Source organism: Acanthopagrus latus, chromosome 7 (assembly GCF_904848185.1).
Source record: "Acanthopagrus latus isolate v.2019 chromosome 7, fAcaLat1.1, whole genome shotgun sequence".
NCBI lineage: Eukaryota > Metazoa > Chordata > Actinopteri > Spariformes > Sparidae > Acanthopagrus > Acanthopagrus latus.
In genome coordinates, this window is record NC_051045.1 from 29,224,634 (window position 1) to 29,245,114 (window position 20,481).

Below are 20,481 nucleotides of genomic sequence, written 5' to 3' on the forward strand. Positions count from 1 at the left end.
TGTACTCTGTCAGATGCAGATGCTTTTGGCAACCTAAATGGAGAAATACATTTGTCACTCACCACACCCTCACACCCTGACACACACACACACACACACACACACATACACACACACTGACCAGTGTGGCTGGTGAGGGTGTGATTGCAAATACCCTGTGTGTTGAGTCTGAAAACGGAAGTGTGTCTGGGAGGTGCATGTTATCTGTTTGAGTGCAATCAAGTTCACATGTGAAGGTTAAAGTCAACTCAAACTACAGGAGCTATAGCACCATTCTGTCCTATTCCTTGTTCTGTAGGATGGAAAAGAAGTTTCAGAGAAAAGGCATGATGTCTTTTATTACCATATGAAAACAGAGCTTAGAGTGAAGAAGAGTGCATGGAGATATGACTGGGGTGATAAAGTACTATAGTAATTTCAGATAGTGTGTATGTGTTTGTCTTAATTGTCATTATGCAACAGCAAATCATCTCCCTGAGCAGAATGTAGCAGAAGAAAAAATAATAAAATAGATACCAAAGATAAAATTGTTACTCAAAATAAGATAAGGATTAAAAGGATTGCCAGCACTTACTTCTTCATAAAATAGAATTTAACGGTTAATATTCATGGAACATGAATATGAATGACCTGCTTGTACAGTTTGAGATGTTTCCAGTCAGGATGCCCTCTACTGATTCTATTGAAGACCAGAATCTGTTGATTACTAATATGGCCGATGATGGTGGTGTTGTCCGCAAACTTCTCACTAAAGTTCTCCTCATGTCTTTGAGTGCAAGTCATGGGGAAACTAGAGTAACTGACACCTGCTACTCCTTGCTAGCTATCCTTGACGGCAGCTAGCTACCTTTAGCTATTTGCCTCATGGATTCATTAGCTGTGGACTTATGTGTGCAGTCATACTAGAATATGCCTTTACCAGGACATTGGATTACGGGGAAGTCACAATTAATACATGAAGCTCGTGATTAATCGCAAAACAATTACACATTTTTTATCTGTTCTAAATGCACCTTAAAGGTATATTTTTCAAGTTTTGTATAATCTTATGAACATGGGAGTGGACAAATATGATTTCTTTATGTAAATGAATGTTTATTATTATTGCAACAATTCAAAACTATGACAAACACTGTCACAAATATTCTCCACAATAACCTCAAAGATACAGCATACTCAAAAAATATGCTGAAAGCATAACAAGCAAACTCTAGCTGAACAAGCAACAACAGATGGGCATGCTGACCTGAATATAACAATATATGTTAGTAATCACACAATCTAGTGTCCAACTTTACACATGTAAAGTTAACTAAACAGTGTGAACAGGCCTGCAAACTGCAGCCACCCATTCAGCTATCACTGTTGAAAGTTTGTCTCATGTGGAGTGGTTCAGGCGTCTCCAGTACAAAGTATACAGCGTGGTCTGAAAGGGGAGGATGGCTCGCCGCATCTGCTGTGTTTGGCCAGCAAGTGTTACTGTGGAGGTAACTCAGTTCACATTGACAGTAACTGTCAATAACTTTGTTCTTATTGAGAGAACATCTGGCAAGGCTTTGAAAATGAACTTGCCATTCAAAAGACACTTTTCTTTATCCATTTATCCACACAGTGCGGTGATGTCTTTGACATAATGTCAGCACTGTTTTTTGGCCTTATTTGACAGTTAAGTTGAAGAGGTGACAGGAAACAGGAGGAGAGAGAGGGGGTCCGCTGCAGTGAGGGCAAAGCCTCTACACATGGGACGCCTGCGCTACCCACCGAGCTAAACGGCACCCCACTGTTCAATGTTTTAAACTAAAATTCCCGGCGGATCTTACACATTGCTGCCTTGACAATTTTTTTTGTCTTATGTTTCATCATGTCAGAACTTGAGAATTGAATGTATTTACTTTGAAGTGTTTGAGAGTTCTGTCTCAAGTCTCAAATTCAATAAATTCAGTGAAATTACCTCAACCAGCGAGGGTGTCCTCTGTGTCTTAGAGATCCACTGTCACACAGAAACAGCATGTGTGTTCACATATGAGCTCTTTATGAATGCATTTTATAGTAAATCAAAGGAGATTTGTTCTATTACTTAAGGCAGAAGTCAGCAACAATCCACAAGATAGTATTTGGATGATGAAGGATGGCAAACAGCTCTGTGTCAGTGTGTATCAGATTGTGCAACAATGGGGGGATTTTTGCTTAGTGGGCATTTGGTGCCTAAACTGTTAATATAGGAAGTGAAAATGATCTGTTGTCACAGAGACCGAGGCCAAGGAAAACAAACACATGAGTCAGATTCATTCCTCCTTAACATCTTCCTTATTATTTGTTCTGCATTTCCTGTCTCTGTCCATTGATATTCCTGCACATTGCTTCAATCTTGTGGTTTCTCTCATATCAGCCACCATCATAAAGGGAGTGCTCACTCACACCACACTGAGTGCAACTAGAGTAAACATAAAAATAAAATGAAAGTAAGTGTTCAACGTAATCTGCAGACAGGACAAATGTTCCATGTTAACATGGAACATTTGTTTAAGGCAGCTTGTGTAGAATCTGCTGTTCCCCCTGTACCTGTGTGGGTTTCCTCTGCTAACAAAACATGTATGATATGTTAATTCTCCTGTCGGGGCACTTACCCACTGCAATGGCCTGGATCTGGATATGGTATATACATTCCTCCAACAGGGTGGGTTGAATGTGGAGAACCAGTTGGGCACATTAAATCAGCTACATTAATGACAACATGTACGTTTTATATAACCAGGTTGTATATATTAGATCAGGTAATACTGCAGTACTTGGACTTGTCTGTCTGTCTGTCTGTCTCTCAGGTCCTGCCTCTGCAGGTCTGTGTGTCGGGCTCAGATTATATGATGTCATGCAGTTCATGTGGGAGCAGCCTTTCTGGGCTGGCTAAAGTGTGATGTGTGTGTGTGTGTGTGTGTGTGTGTGTGTGTGTGTGTGTGTGTGTGTGTGTGTGTCTGTGTCTGTGTCTGTGTGTCTGTGTAACAGAGAGAGAGAGAGAGAGAGAGAGAGAGAGCGAGAGAGAGAGAGAGAGAGAGAGAGAGAGAGAGAGAGAGAGAATATATACATTATAAGACCTCACAGGGAACACAACAACCTCAATGTTACAGTACAAGTTAGCATTTTAATAATAATGTTATTCTGTAAATGTAACTTCTATTATCATGGCCAAAAGAATTTAGGATGATGATGTTATTGCAAAATCCATAAAAAATAGAGAGTGGACAGAAATACATATGATTCAAAGCTCCAATTAATACTATTTTTAGGTAGACAAATCATTTAAAAGAAGAAGAAGAAGAATTCTGCCAGATGGCTCCAGATTTACTGGAACACTGTAGGTATTGAGTATCATGTTACCTGTGTTTCATCACATCAGTCTTGGTAGTTTCTACATGGGGGGTAGATGATAAACCTTTTACAAGTAAACTGGTATAACAGCTTTGTAAAGTTAAGTAGTCTTGTATTTTTTAATTTTTTTTTGCTTTGCTTTTTTAATGCTTCTTATGTTTTATACTGTGTTTATAGTATCAACTGTACTAGAGGGGCCAGTTACAGTGAGAGCTAAATGCTATAGGCCGATAAGGAAGAGCGAGGAGCCTCACAAAACTGAGGTTTGACCATAGACAGAATGCCGGTTGGCAAAAGTTCAAATTAATTTCAAACACTTCAAGTTGCACGTTATTGCGGCTGTTTTCTCTTCTTCCTCAATTTGGAAATGCATAGTTGCGCTCCTTCACCAGACGGCACACTGGTGCAGCTCCACATGGCGGTTGCCGCCCCCCCTTTGGCATGCACACGTGACTAACAAAGATGGCACAGACCAAGAACACGGGTGGGTTTATTTTGGTGTACCTTAATGTAAATTTTACTTGTTCTGTGTATGGGTAAAAACATCCATATTTATTCATACGAACAGACGCATGCCTTCAAAATCTATAATAATATATGATACCTACAAAATATAATAATATCTACAGTAATGATGAGCTTTTTTTTACTCAATTTTAAGAGAATCCATCCTAAGCCTGTCAGTGAGCCTGTGGTGCAAAACCCGAAGGATGGGCAGGTCTGGCCTGAGGTCCACACTGTACATGGCATATACAGGTGACATATATCTTCACTGTATTAATATCCTAGGTGCTTTTCTGATGGTGACACTGCTTGAACAAGTTTGCTTCAACATACTAAACAGTTTAATGCATTGAATGTAGACTACTTGTTTATTTTATATATCATTCTAAGACATGCATTGTCAGTTAACCCAAGTGTGTGTTTTGATTAGACACACACATTTACAATTTAAATCATTATCAACTTAAATTCTTAAGGGCGTGTGAAAAAACACCAAGTAAATGTTTACATTTTCACTCCCATGATAACAGTAGCAGCAGAATTTGTATTTGGTGTGTCTCTATTTCTCTCTCTTCTTTTTTCCAGGACCACTTCCTGAACCTGACATAGTGGTCTCTGGAGACAAAGAACGTCAGGTGCAACCGCAGCCTCTCAAGACTCTTGTGCTGGATGGCTTTTCCAACATGGAGCTAACATGATCCAGATTTGGACCCATGCAGATCACCAATATCTTATCGCTGTCCAATAGAAAGCTCCAGTGACCTCATTATGCATCACGTGACTTCAGAATTTCCTGCCCCGCCTCTGATGCAACACAGTTTGGGAGATAAGTTTTTTTTTGCCCAATTTACAACAGCTCATGCATCTCCAGTCTCTACAGAAATCACCAGAAATTTCCAAAGAGATGGAGAAGGGAACCAGGAATCAGTCCAAGTGTCCCGCATGAGCACAGCTACAGCAACCAAGGTTGACAGCCAGTCTTTTTTGTGAGGCATGCTGTCAGCGCAGAGCAGAGCAGCAGCCTGTAGCCTGCAGCCAAAGCACCAACAGCTCATACAATCAGAGACTCAACAAAGCATACAACTGCAAAGAAATGTGGTCTCTTGATGGATAGAGGTTACTTGCAAACTATGCAGAACTAGCACGTGTAGTCTACCTTTTGAATTTGTGATTCCCACTGAAGCTCCACAACTTGGAGCCAGTCCAGATGTGAGGATGTATGATCTAATGAAGTCACTCTATTTAGACTTGTTGAGGTGAAAAGCAGCTTGAAAAATTCTGTCTGTCAGCTGTTATGCATCAAGTTCCAGGACTATGCAAGTCTGAGGCATTAATACAGGTATGACTGTACCAGAATGGTGTGTCACAGTGTGTATGGTTGCAGCATGTTTTGTTGTTGCTTTTCTTGTTTTCTCAGCTGACACCTCCGACAGGCCCCAAGTGTCTCTTTTCTGGGGAACCCACTGAACCCAAAGTGCTTGGTCAGCTTGTGTCAGGGGATATAATTGAGATATGAATATATCTATATGATATGAATATTACATAAAGTTTGGACTTGTTTATTTGGCATTTTTTAAAGATACAGTGTTCATGGATTTTGGATTGTTCCAAGTGTGGTAGAAGCTGTCCTTGAAATCTGCTGTATGTGGGAGTTAAACGACAAATCCCGATCAAAGAGTCCCAGATTCTTGGTGTTTGGGCGCAGTAAAGTAGCATCTGTTTTTTCTAAGTTCAGAAGCAGAGAAGTATAATTGTTTATCATCTGCATAACAGTGGAAATGAATGGAGTGTTTTCTAATGGTGTTCCCTAAAGGAAGCATGTATAAAGTGAGTAGTATTGGTCAGAGCAGAGAATCTTGTGAAACGCCATGACTAACTTTAGTACTAACTTTAGTTTATGTGTATTCATTGTTAACTTGTACAAACTGAGGTGGGTCTGCAAAATAGGACATGAACCAGCTCAATGCAGTTTCTTTCATGCTAATTACATGTCCTGGTCTTTACAATAGGATGTGATGGTCAGTAGATTGAAGATCTAAAAAGACTAGCAGAGACTGTAAAGCCTAAAGCCTGATTGGATATCCTGATACAAACTGTTGTTATGTAGAAAGTCACACAGCTGATTAGCAACTGCTTTCTCAAGAATCTTAGAGAATAAGGGAAGGTTAGATATGGCTCTATAGTTGGCTAAAACCTCTGATTTTTAAGAAATAGTTTAATTACCGCTACTTGAAAAGGACTGAAAAGAAACGTGGGATTGTTCTTATTTTCTTCTTTCAGTGCTGAATAATTAGCTGCGCTGGCATTATGGAGAGCTTTCTTACAAGTTTGAAAGCTTTATAGCCAGACAAACTGAACTTCCTCCAGATTGGAGGAACAGAGTTTCCTCTCAAATTTTCATGACGTGTGCTTTGATATCTGAGTTTGGGGTTTGTACCATGGAACTAATGCCTTACGCTTGATTGTTTCCTCTTTTAAAGGGGCTGTAGAGTCAAGTGTCATTCACAGCGAGCCTGCAACACTATCAACAAGATGATCAATCTGGGAGGAACTAGGATTAGCACAGGAGTCGACTGTTGTGTTTGGACATGACATTCAAACAAAATCAGATGGAACGATTTCCTTAAATTTAGCTTAAGCACTGTTGGACAGACATCTAGAATAGAAATGTTTGTGGCGTGTAGTTCAGTGAAAGGAATTTAAAAGTTATTAAATAATGGTCCAATAAGGTATGTGAGACATATATGACGTTGTAACAACTACTTCCCAACTCTAAAGCCACCAAGAGGCTAAGTCGTATCTGTGACTCGTTCCAACAAATCCATGATGGCCAGATGTGATTAACTATTTATTTTAACCTAAAGACTGACAAGCAATATGAATAGCTGTTGAAACTTTTCAATCAAAAGCACAAATGTGAACTTCACAATAATGGGCCAAACTACAGACTGACGTTACAGACTGAAGGGAAGCAAGAGGGAGACAGAGGAAAACAATAAGATAAGAACGGGTGAGGTTTCAAACCACAGAGACAGATTGTCAGGGTCAAGCAGAAAACAGATAAAAGGCAAACACATCCCACCCCCTGACCCCCCCGCACACACACACACACACACACACACACACACACACACACACACACACACACACACACACACACACACACACATGCACAGACACATACACACACACACACACATGCACAGACACACGCACAGACACTCTCCCTGAGCATCTTGTAGCAACACGCACACATAATCAGATGAGGAATGCATTGCTTTGAATTACTTTGGGCTGACATCATTATTCTTTCCTTTGACATCTGTTTCCAGTGAGTGCAGTCCAGACGCAGGTGAGCAGGAACACTGTCACCATATATTTCATCATGGGATCATGTAGCAGGTCAGTGCAGCTGACTGACAGAGACACAAAAACATTCCAGAGACACACTCGCAAACACAGTCACACAGTCGCTCAGACGTGATCTGTTCATGAGTGTGTGTCTATGGGACCTATGTTTTCTGCTGTGGTGATGTAATGCACTTATGCACATTATTCACACAGTGTCAGCTGGGTGAACAAGAGGAGCTTTTGCGTGCACACACACTCACACACAAAAACATTGAGACACACATCTAGTCATTCAAACCTAACTGAGTGAGGCAATAGGTTCACGGTGATGTCACCGGGATCTGAAACACTACTCTGTCTGACCTGGAGGTGCATGTGTGAGTGTTTACTCAAGTATGACCCCAGTGCATGTGTGTAACTTAACAGGCATGAAAACTAGATTCAGAGGAGGAAAGAGGGGGCAGATGGATGGAGGGAGGGTGAGAGAGAGATCAGTCATTCATAGCTGTTCTCTCTCTACATTCCTCCCCCCTTATATGGACAAAAAACACTGGAGTCAAACTCTTCATCTCTATCCCACAAATGCGGAAGCCACCAAACTGTAAACAGGAGTTCATCATACTTTCAGCCCCTGACCCAAATTTAAGAAATGTGGTCTTTCCTTAGAGTCCAGTTCACTGAGAGTATATAAAAACACTGATATCAAGAGTCCATCTCTCTGCGTCGCTGCAAGCCCCTGTTTGCTTTGCTCTCTTCCTCATTCAGTGTGTTGGGCATGTTTTCCGCTGTTCTCATGTCTCCTTTCTGTTTAAATGAGTTCAGAGAGAGTAGAAGACCCTAGAGAGACACATTGGTCATGAGGGAATCCAGCCTGGTTGGGGTTCGAGCCAGAGAAATAAAAAAAAATTGAAGAGTATCACGATGTGGGTGGTGGGGGTTGGTGAAGGGTTGGGGAGTGGGGGTGGTGGTGCACAGGCAGGCTGGAACACACAGTTCGTGAGTGGAGGCAACGACAGACAGGCAGAGGGGTAGGACGGGAGAGCTTACCTTAAAAGGCTGTGTTAGTAGATGGAGAAGGACGTCAGGGTTGTTTAAATGAACTCATGTATATGCATTCCCAGGTTTTAAATGTCCCCAACCTATATTAACAGTTGGGTGGAGGAGATTAAGAGGCTTTATAGAGCAACATATAGACAACTACTTCAGAGGAAATTCAGTTGGGGAGAGAGCAAACTTCTCAGAGCTGGACCCACATCACTTTCTAGTCTAGCCTGTGTGTGTGTGTGTGTGTGTGTGTGTGTGTGTGTGTGTGTGTGTGTGTGTGTGTGTGTGTGTGTGTGTGTGTGTGTGTGTGTTTGTGTGTGGTTTCAAGGTGTAATGGCCAGTAGCTACTGGTGATAGATTCCTTTTATCTGAATCATTCAGTTCAGTCAGGTCTCCTTTTAAAGACTGTAAATGTGTTGTCTTGATGTTGAACATCCCTGTCTCATTTCAACAACACCTGAAATCTACACACACACGTGCACACACACACACACACACACACACACACACACACACACACACACACACACACACACACACCATTACTGATAGACTGGCTTAACAGTTATTCCTCTTTTACTGTAGGTCACTTGCAAAAGAGTGCATGTACTGAATGATTACATGAACACACACACAGGCACACAGTCATCTTGCCTCGGCCCCATGTACTCATTACCCAACAGGAACTGAAGATCTGGGAATAGATCCAGGTTTCTCTGTCTCCCTCCCGCTCGGTTTGTCAGCTCCGCTCCCCTCCAATCTGAGCCATTTTCTTAATATGGCCAGAGAGGGAGTCGTTATGATCCCTCCCTTTCTGCCTGCAGTGGTTCAGCTGGCCTCTGCCTGCACAGGCTTTCAGTCAGGGAGTATTCTTAAAGTACATTTAATTTGATGGCACCTGTGTGGGCCTTGATCCAGCATGGCTTTAGCTACCTGCCTGGTCTCATGGTTATCTTTCGATAAGTCTCCACACAGACTTTGGTTTGATATTTGACTGCCTTAAACACTAACAGACATCCCTCACTGAACCTCACATCCCACGCATCACTGATACAATTCATTGAACACACCCAGTCATTTTGGTTTTTTTTTAAATAAAATATTTAACTTGCACTATGACCTGACTTGTCTCCCTTCCTTGTGACATACCTTAGTTCTCCCTGCACTCCTGTCAGTTCATTTCATCCTCCGTCAGCCTCTGTTCGTCTCTTCGTGATGTTTGGTGGCATTTCCTTCAGTCTCTCCTCCTGTGTCTCCCTCATTGGTATGTTTTTTCTTTTGATTTGTACTTTGCTTTTGTTAGTACTTTGTTTCAGGCTTTAGTTAATACTTTGTTTTTGTACCAGTGACTAGTTTTGGTTTTCTTGTTCTCTTGGTTTTTGTAATTTCAGCTTTTTATATTAAAGCTCACTTTTGTTTCCTCCTATCCTGCCTCCTGTGTGTGTCTGCGTTCGGGTCCACATCTAGTTACCCACATTATAGTAACAGAACAAACTGGCACTAATTGTGGACCCAGCAGACATTTGCACACTTGTGGGCATACGAGACACATGGTCTGCTTGTCTAAGTGGCAGGATAAAACTGGTGGATGCACTTCAGGCCATCTTGAATTTTGAGAAAAGACTGATTGATAGGCTGTCATTGGGAGGTTCAGGGTACTGTGGAAATGGTAAGGGGTAAGAGCAAAGGGACTGAAGAGACTTTTAGATGAGTGGCAGGGCAGTGCTTCCCATGTAGCTGCTAGCCATCAGCCAGTTAGCCTCGTGTCTGCTCCAGGACCTGCCAGTGGTTCTCAGTCGGCTCCCAGGCTGACACCTGCCAGTGGTTCTAGGTCAGCGTTCCTGCCAGCACCTGTTCCTGCTCCTCAGTTAGCGGCCTTCGATACTTTGATTTAGCCTTTAGTTAATACTTTGTTTTTGTCCCAGTGACTCGTTTTGGTTTTCTGCTCGTTTTTTGTAATTTCAGCTTTTTTATTTTAAAGCTTGCTTTTGTTCCCCTCTATCCTGCCTCCCATGTGCCTCAACATCTAGTTACCCACATTATTGAAATGCATACTGGTGTATGTTATCAGTGACTGTCCACACCTCACTTAGTAAGGGCCATATGCATCCCCAAGGGTTAAAGTTATAAAAATGGAAAATCAACATTTTGGGAGTCACTTAAGTAAGGTTAGATAAGTTATTTCAAGTAATTACCATGTTAAGCCTTTGGCCATAACACATCAATGTACTGAAGACGCTTCCTTCCTCACAGAACATTTGCAAAACTGTTTTTTTTAAATATAAATTTAGGGCACGAGTAGGTCCCCAGGGTGCACGCGCAAGTTATTCCTGAGACTCTGACGTCCGGCGTGCCTGTGAGTCAGCCCCACATGTCTGCTCCTCAGTGAGTCTGTGTGATTGCTCTGCTGGAGCCTGACTGTCTTTTGTGACTTTAAATCCTCACAGTATAGTTTACTGTGCTGGTGGTAAGAGGTGATACCACACATAAACCACATGGAAGGAGTGTATGAGCAGGTGCAGGAAATCTTAAGTAGTAGTTTTGCTGTAATGACAGTGGACTGCTGTTCTGTGTTTGCTGTTGTGTTGCTTGTGCAGAAGATTGTGAAGAGGCTTTCCTGTTCATGTTATCTAAGGTTTTGCACTGTTCATTTTTTATTGTTTAGCACCATTTTGTGTTGCAGTTTCATTCAGCAGTCTGATGAGGAAAAATGACAATTGTATTCAATTAATGTTGATGCTCAATGAAGCTTTGACCCACAGTTAGGCCCACAGTTGGATGCAAACTTGTTGCCCTCTGACAGATGACTCCAGTGGTTTACCCTGACCAGGCACGTGCACACATGGGGCCCAGGGCTGCTTGAGCCCCTGCCCTTTTTGCCTCCTATTGAAAAGTGCCTTTTTTGTGTGTTTTATTAATGAATAAATACATTACTGTTGTTCATTGGGATGTAAACCCCCCCCCCCAAAAAAACGGCGGTATAAAAATGAGAGAGAGAGAGAAGCCGCTTACTCATGGAGAACTCCACCACGTACATAGATGAGACATGACAGTGGAATGACTTGAACCTTTGTGAGTTATAAATCCATTAATATAACTTCCTTGTGGGGGATAACAAGAAGACTTCTACTTATTCAACTTAAATATGAGTCATATTTTAGAAAAGCGCCTGTTTATCTTGCCACAAATTTTAAACTTCTTCCAGATATTGAGTTTACTGTGACTTTGCTGTGGCAAACATTGCTGTTCCTACTAACAGTGACAGTAGTCATTTCTTGGTTTTGTTAAATGTTTAGATGTGTAGCCTGTATTTCTAGTTTGCACTTGCCCTCCAATAAATAGCCTAATAATAAATCAATGTTTTATTGCTTTTTAAGAATTGCAGCTGAATTGCATGTCTTCCAAACTTCTGTATTATGATGATGTGAATAAACTCATGTTGACAATAATTTGTTGACACAAAAGGAATGACAATTGTGTATCACTCACAGCAAGATAGCATACACAGCTAAGTAGTTGGCTTTCTATAAGTACTTTGTTTTCTAATTTTACATGAATTAATCTACATATTGTGTTATTAAGGCCTGAAAAAAATTTGCCGCACGCTATGCGCGCGCACCTACTACTCTTTTCTGATGTTGAGCCCCTGCCAATCACGTCCATGACCCTGACCAACATACCCATTGACTGTTTTTGAAATCCTTCCCTTATGTCTTAATTGTACATACTTAGGCTCAAGTACAGTATAGTGGCTGGTCCAATTTGCTTCATAGAAGGTTTCATCCAAACCAGTGTTTCAAAACCAGAGTTTAGCCTAGCCTTAGAATCTGATTCACTCTTCTTGAGATCTGACATTTCAATACCAGGTTAAGAAATAGAAAATGGCCAGAAATAGAAGGACCAGGTAGAATCTTGTAGTTTTGTGAAAAACTGGTTTACAATAGTAAACTGAGCACTGGGATACTGGCCTGTGCAGCACTGGTAGGAAGAAGTACGGATGACTCACCCTCCTAGGGATGATAATTTGCTCTCCCAATACTTAGTCATGTAATTCATTGTTTGCTTTCCTTGTATAGACAGAAATGTGTTGTGTCTTCTAAGTAGAATGCTGATTGAAAGAATTAGAAGGTGAATTGTGGGTGAAAGTAAGAGTAGTGACAACTCTGTAAGGACACTCCCACACAAACTTTTTAAAGCCTGCACACTCCCCTCCAGTTAGTTAGAACTGAAGAAGCCTCGTAAATGAGAGGTGAAGCGTCTTCAAGAAACTGAAACAAGTCCAATTGACTATGAGACAGTACTTAGGTTTACCATGACCTGGATGACTGATGACTAAAGTAAGTGAAAGTGTTCAGTGTTTCCTACAGGCTCAGACTTTAATGGTGGCAATGGCTGTCCAACCGGTGTGCCATAGAGCATGTGGACCTGGTATTTCCGCTGACTGGGTCATCTTACTCCAATTTAGCGCAAAGCGAACTTGGATGGTGACAAAATGTTATTAGGTGGCTCTTCTAGAATTTTCAAGGAGTGAATTGCCCAAATCCTGACAGTAAAACAAGTCATTTTGCGGGGTTGTTTTACAGACACATCTTTAACACTGTGAACTTTTGGGGAAAAGTCCCCAGTGCATCACATGATGACGTAGTTACATGGCTTAGTCACAACTAAAACTGGCTTTGAGGCCTGGTGCTCTTTGCGGGGGCTCGATCTCAACGATGAGGCCAGCTGCCTTTGCAGAGCAAGTTAAGGTCAAACCAACTGTGTTTAATAGTCCTCCTCTTCTTTGTTGGTTTTACTGGCAGACTAAAATCCACATGGCCATCCACTGTATCGGAGTAACTAACATCATGATATTTACTAACAGGTTTGCTGCCTTGACTTATCTGGCTTCCTCTGTTACCGTGGTTACAAGCCTACTTGTGCACAGCAGGCTCCTCTGTGGGCGGAGCTTTGAGGGCAGGGCTACAGGCAGCAGAGAGGAAGATGGAGGGACCTGGGAGCTGGATCATTCAGAATTTCTGGCTAAGTCCACTTTTTTCTCGAAAATCCAGACTGCAGCTTTAAAATAAAACAATATGTGTGCTTATATTTACATTTATATTTATGCTCTGGAAAACAAAATTATAACTACATTTATTAATCTGCTGCTGTAGCACTGTAACTGTGGCTACAGCAGGGGGTCAAAAGGCAAACTCAAAATTCCTAACATGTTGAAAGTACAGCCACCGATAGTAGAGATGTTTTGTGCCAGAAATTGGCAGCACATATATATCTTGATGTGTCTATTATATTTATTCTAACCGCAATAGGATTATGAACAGGAACAGCTAAATACAGCAGTTTACTTCAAGAAGTATTTTATTTCATAGATTTATATGCAATACGATGTACGATGTAAGAAATAAAACTTAGAACACCTGACTGGCATGTTGCATGCATTGTTACTGGAAATATGACTCATTATATATTGTCTCCAGAAGTGAATCATTTAACTGGTTATAACTGAAATTCCTGTTTTTGTTAAAACTGAGAGGTTAAAGTACCAAAAAAAGTTTCCGCTGGGCAGCAGTATTGAATTCCGGGCACTGGTAGAAATGCGAACGGTACACAACCCTAACTTAAAAGTTGTTTCATTTTTTTTAAAAACCTTGCACCTTGTACCTAAGAGTATCCGGGGTTATCGTCAGGTCACCTTTATGTGTTTTAGTCATACATACACTTGGACATCCCTCAATCCATTAGCACACAGTTCTTTCATTGCTGTTTCCATGTAATTGATTTGTTTGTCTCAGATGGTCATAAAAGCTGCACCATATGTCTGAATATGGATATTTAATGAGTAAAGTTTTTCACTCCACTTTGTCATTCAGGCACCAATTTTGTGTTCGTTTTATGTCTGCCTTTGAGCTCCAGTCCGATGGGGGTTGAGAGAGAGCAAGTAATGCAAGTAAAGTGACCAAAGATCTTTGTTTAATTACCCACAAGAGGCATTTAATGTGCTGTTTATGGGTCTAATCGAAGTGCTTAGGCCACGTGTCTGTATGTAATCAAATGGGCAGTGACTTAATGTGCATGTAAATAGTTAGTCAGTATCAGCACATTTGTTAACATTTATCTCAATCACGTGTGTGAAGGAAAACCAGAGGCAATAAGCAAATGCATGAGGACCCGTTCAGACCAACATTCCTCCATCTCCAGTGAAATGTACCACTTTAGTTCCTTAACGGGTGAACAGAGAGAAGCCTTGTCTGCTGGGCCCTGACTCTCTGATCTGTAACTACTTTCTCTGGAACTATTACTAATTACGTAAATAGTTCAAAGAAGCTCAACTCTGGGGCTATTATGTGAATAGTTTTTGAATGAATGATCTATATATTTACATATATCAATTTCTGGCTTAAAGTGAAACTCTCGCCAAAAAGCAACCCAGGCTTTATTTGAGTATATGAGTCAAACCTTCGTGTTAAAGCATAATTACGACGAAAGAGGCACTTTTAAGATTTACCGTAGTTTCGTTTTTGGGCAAGCTCATTTTCAGTGGAGTGCAGGGGCACCCGTACGCTAGCATCAATCGCTACTTTTAGAACACTAAGAAGGAAGGCTGGAGGAGCGGTCCACCATTACTGTCCTTCCTGTTAGGTCGCACTAGGGATCGACACTTTTTGTCTGCCATGACAGTGACGCACCGAAGATACAGATGCTAAGATGAGTTGTTTAAAAACCTTCTTTTTAGTAAACTCTGTGTACACAGACAATGTTCTCAATTCTCGTGTTCATGTGTAGAGACCCTGGTGATACTACGAGCAAAGTTTCTTGTTGTGTCGAGCCTTCTCAGTGTTTTGAAAATAGCGATTTTGATGCTAGCGTACGAATGCCCCTGCATTCCATTGAAAATGAGCTTGCCCGAAAACAAAACTACGGTAAATCTCAAAAGTGGCTCTTTTGTCGTAATTTTGCTTTTACACAAAGGTTTGACTCAGATACATTCACAAATAAAGCCTTGGTTGCTTTTTGCCCAGAGCTTCACTTTAAATCAACAACTGGGTGTTAGATTAGATTAGATGGACTTTATTGTCCACTAGGGAAATTTATCTCAATAATATACAAAAAAACACAACACAACAGGGCCAGTTCTTCCAAGTGGATGGTGGCAAGGGGGTTGGAAGTAACCAGGAGTTGTTATACTTGACCACTTTGATTTGAAGCACCACCATTTCCAGTGCCACACCTGTTCCTAGTATGGACACGGGTTCAGATTTTATTCATAAATAAATGTATAATATAATTTGGATACAATTAAGCCCTTACTTTTGGGATAGTCTTGCTGCAGGTTTAATCTTTGCAATGTAATGGAGCCTTCTGGGGAGTGGGCAAGGACTGTAGATGATAAGTACAGTTATTTCTGAAGTTTGTGGGTTTTTTGTTATTAAGCTGGAGAAAGTTTGGAAACATACAATGCTTAATTACTGATGGGCCAGATAGAGCTGAGGGTCATCAGATCATCCACATAACAATGGCAGTGAACATTGTGGGACTGCAGTGATAAACAGAATGTGTCATTATTTGCTCTTCTTTATCTGTCCTCTGTGTGTGTGTGTGTGTGTGTGTGTGTGTGTGTGTGTGTGTGTGTGTGTGTGTGTGTGTGTGTGTGTGTGTGTGTGTGTGTGTGTGTGTGTGTGCACGCGTGTTTACCCCAACAGTCTCTGGTGATGTAACTTTAACAAGCTTCATACAGATGATGTCACTGACCGCCTGGACAAGCTTACAACCACAATGGCAACCATATGGCTCTTATTAACACACACACGCACAGAGTTACATACACAATTACACATGCACACACAGAGAGAGAGAGAGAGAGAGAGAGAGAACTTTATGGCTTAAATGCTTTAAAGAGTCAAGTTGATAAATACTAGTTTTCTAACATTTCTTTTATCCATCCGCTACTTCCCTCCCCCTCTGTTCCTCCTCTTCCTTCCGACTGTCCATTCAGTCTTCTCCCTCATGTCTTCATCCCATCTGTCTATCTCCCTACCTTCCTCTCCCTTCTCACCTCCTTTAGTCTTCTGTTCCATACAATAACCTCCTCTCTCACACAAAGAACCTACAGTACATGCTACCGTGCTTCACTTTCAAGAAGGTTTGAGACATATTCCCTCCAGGAATGTTAGATGACACCAAACTGCACAACACCATAAATACTGGAAATTCAGGTACTTTCTTGCCATGAGTTAGATGAGAAGATCAATACCACTGATGTGCAGTATGAAGCAGCAGCCAAACGTTTCCTGGAAAACTTGGCTCTGTTGGCAGGTTAAGTCTGATGAACACTATGTAAATGAAGGAAGGAAGACTTGGTAGTCTTTTATTTTTCGGTAAGTCATATTTACAGGAGCAAAGTCATCTCCACTGTAAACCCACTGCTCACCATGATCGCTGCTCTCACTGTGACTGAAAACAAACACGTGAGGACTCAGCAGTTAACTGCTACAGTAATGAGACATGGCCAAGTTCTGAGCTACATGGACATAACTGTAGTTCTCTCATAGTTAATGCATAGTCTATGGAAGCAAAGGATATTAACAGCAATCTTATCAGTTTTTGCAATTTCAAAGTCCTTTTTATGGCTAAAAAATTTAAGTTAGATAATCAGAAAAACTTATTTCAAGTTCATATGATAATTCTGGATAAAGGTTTGTGTGAAAATCCCTTCTAGTGTCTGAATCTGTTTTTCTTGGTCATAACTGGATCAGACAGAGACTGATAAAAAGGATAAAAAGGATACCCAATCAAAACAAAACTGCAGAATTGGACATTATTACGCATTAAAGGGATAGTTTGTGGGGTCATATAAAGTACATATCTATAGTCGGTCTGTTTCCCACCATAATCACCGATCAGCACAGCCTCAGTTTGGAGAAGTAGAGAGCCGCTCCAGCCCAGACACTCAGCTTTGTACTGCAGTTAACGGGGTCCAGAGAAAAAGTTAAATAAACCACCTAAAACAAGGCTCACCTGAAGAAATCTATAACAGTTCAAGTGTACATTGTATAGGGAAAATTCACACTGCTTTAGATCACCGTCAGACCTGCCTTACTTTTGGCGCTACATTTTCTCAACCGTAGAACCTCTGTATCCCTACGCATTAGCGCAACTGGGCAACACGTGATCTGCGAGCAGCGAAATACAGTGCGAGGCCCAGCTGCTGGACGAGAGGTTTACTTTTGATAAAAAACAAACTTAACAGACCGTCGAACCTCCGTATTCCAACGCATTAGCGCAACTGCGTAGGGATTCAGAGGTTAAGAAAATGTATGTCCCATTCAGGGATCTTGGATTTGTCCCTGCAGGAGAACCACTTTTTTGCCCCAGTTAATCCTTTTATAATAGTTTGGCCTTGAACAGAAATCAGAAATCAGAGTTCAGCACACAACATTGCTGCCACTCATACCTCCACCCATCCAGCATCTTCAACCCTGTCTGTCATCTTTTCAGTGACCATTGTCATAGACAACAAAGGCACTCCCAAGAGGGTCACAGAATGTACAGCACAACAACTTACCAATGCTGGTTGCAACCTACCCTAGTCCTGTTTCTCAATTTTCGCTCCTCGGGGTGTCACCAAGGGTGACCGAAATTAAGTCACAATCTGGACGGTGGTCAGGAAGCACAGGGGAGATGATTTCCTGCGGGGCCGAAGTTTGTGTTTACCTTCATAGTGAACCACTTTCACGTGTTAAGCTGGGTGTGAAATAATACCTGGGAGCTATCGTCTGTATTGTACACTTTACTGCTGTCACTACGACTCCTTCGTCTCACATTCAGTTACTGTCCGCACGTACGCATGCTCCCTCACTCTCGCTCGCCCACTCACTCACACCTTACGCACCTTACAAACACACACCTCACATACCGCAATGGCAACTGCAGACGCAGGAGACCCATTGACAGAACTTGATCCCCCTCCTCTTTCACACTGAAGTTGCCGGTGTGGAATATTTTGGATTTCCAAGTTGACACATGCACATGAGTTATGTTGACAACGTTTGCATTGTTGACAAAAAAGCCACAGTTTGCAAGCTCTGCAGAAACTAGATGGTAAGTTATTTTGTTTAAGTTTTCAATTGACTGAGGATATAAGTTATTGTTACATTATGTTGTTAATAAATGTTTTAAATTTGACAATGTAGTGTGGTAAATTGTGAACAAAGGTCGGATATTATATTGCTTAAAAGTGTAGTCTAAAAATGGCATAGCAACCTGTACTTTAAAAAAATAATAGTGTAAATCGAGAATCGACTCGAACCGTGACCTTAGAATCGAAAATTTAATCGAATTAAGGATTTGGAGAATTGTGACACCCCTATTCACTCCCATTGTGTTGGAGGACACTCCTGCTCAGAATATCCACACAACACTATGTTACAAAATATACTTAATATTCCAGCCTTGGCGACAGCAGTTCAAAACCACCCCAATCGTGCAATTCCTCATCAAGGCCTCCAAGGTTTTCCCCATCCACCCTGGCTTGTGGTGATTCTTTGGCATCTGCTGGAAGGTCCATATTACTGTGCTGTCAGGCCCACCTTCAGCTGCAAAAGCAGCCCCAAACAATCTGACACTCTGCCAGAAGCTGTTTGCTGGGTCCTGTCAAACAACTATAAACTTCTGATCCTCATCCATCTCTGTGACGATATCCTCATCATTTCCTCGCCCTCATCACCACCAGCTTCCAGTCTCGTCACTCAGACTCATCTTCTCTGACCTCAGGGTCCTTCTATCTGCAGAAAAAAACCCAGGGCCCCTCTACATTTCTCTCCCTCTTAGGCTACGTCAGCTATAACCTCTGCATCATCATCTGCCTTCATCTCTCACCCACTATCAGTCGCTTATTCTGTTCCATCAATCCTGTCCTCCATCTCTCTCCACAGCTCAGGCTGCCCCCACACCACCTCAACCTCCTTGCTAATTGGAAGGGGATCATTTACAGACCAACTGACTCAATGACATGACCTCCATCTGTACACTGATGCCACTCCTTGTGTCAGTTTAGGGGTCTTTACAACAGAAGATGGTTCACAGGCAAATGGTCACCTGAACTCAACACAAACGAATGCCAGGTCACAGTTAAATCCTCATATACTCAGACAACCTTGCAGTTGTTGACAAAATCAACAAAGGTCACTCCAATGCCTCATCATCATGGTGTTCATGCACTGGCTAAACTGGCCCGCCGTCACTCACCAATATCTTCTCTGTGCAGCTCACATTCCTTGTCATTTCAATGCCATTTCTGACTGTCCTTCTCACTTTTCTATCCAGAAATTCAGAACCTTGACCCCTTTTGCAAACAAACACCGACAATGGTTCCTATAAATTCAGCTGTGGCATTCAATCTGTAAATCCTTCCGTAATACCCTAGATCATAGTTTGCCAGAAAAACAACTCAAAGACCTATGTCTTCAAAAGAGGGTTCTCTGGATAAATTGGTTCTTAATGGCCCTATACAAACATTGAAGAATCCTTTATTATTTCCAAAAAAGGGTTGCCCAGAACAGACAAACCAAACACTAGCCACACTGCCTTTTGAGTGTGGGGATCCCACGCCAATTCTCTGCACCCTCCTCTGCGTGAAAGTCTCAGATGTGGCGAGGGATGAAATTTCAGAGTGGTCCCTCTCTCAACTAAATACAGATAAATGTCCCACAAAGCAACGTTACACAACCAAACAACAGTAACGTAGTAACTGTACCTGTCTTTGGCAATTTATATGAGGAAAAAATATTGCAGTTATATGTGGAGAAGAAAACAGCGCCTGTCACCAAATGTTTGTGTTGAAAAGAAAATCATGGTGACGGTCAGACCTCCAGACCGAGACTTCAGTGATCTTTCCCCAAGAAAACAGCCTCCCTCCCCACGAGTGACAGAGTCAAACAGTGTCCTGTTTAATGATGGTGATTGTTTAATAATGTAATTTATTTCATTTTTTAATTTACTTTCCAGGATTTCTGGTGGGTAAGGATCTCAACAACAACACATTATAATAGCATCCATATGATCATATACAGTCAGCAGGTACATGTTTAGATTGACAGGAGGACACCAGGGGAAACATATGCAGCGACTCTGCGTGAAAAGGGCCACGGTCTCTTGTTTTTAGCACTGTTAGCAGCCACCGGAAGTTCTCCTATACAGTTGAGGAAGAGAAAAGGGGGG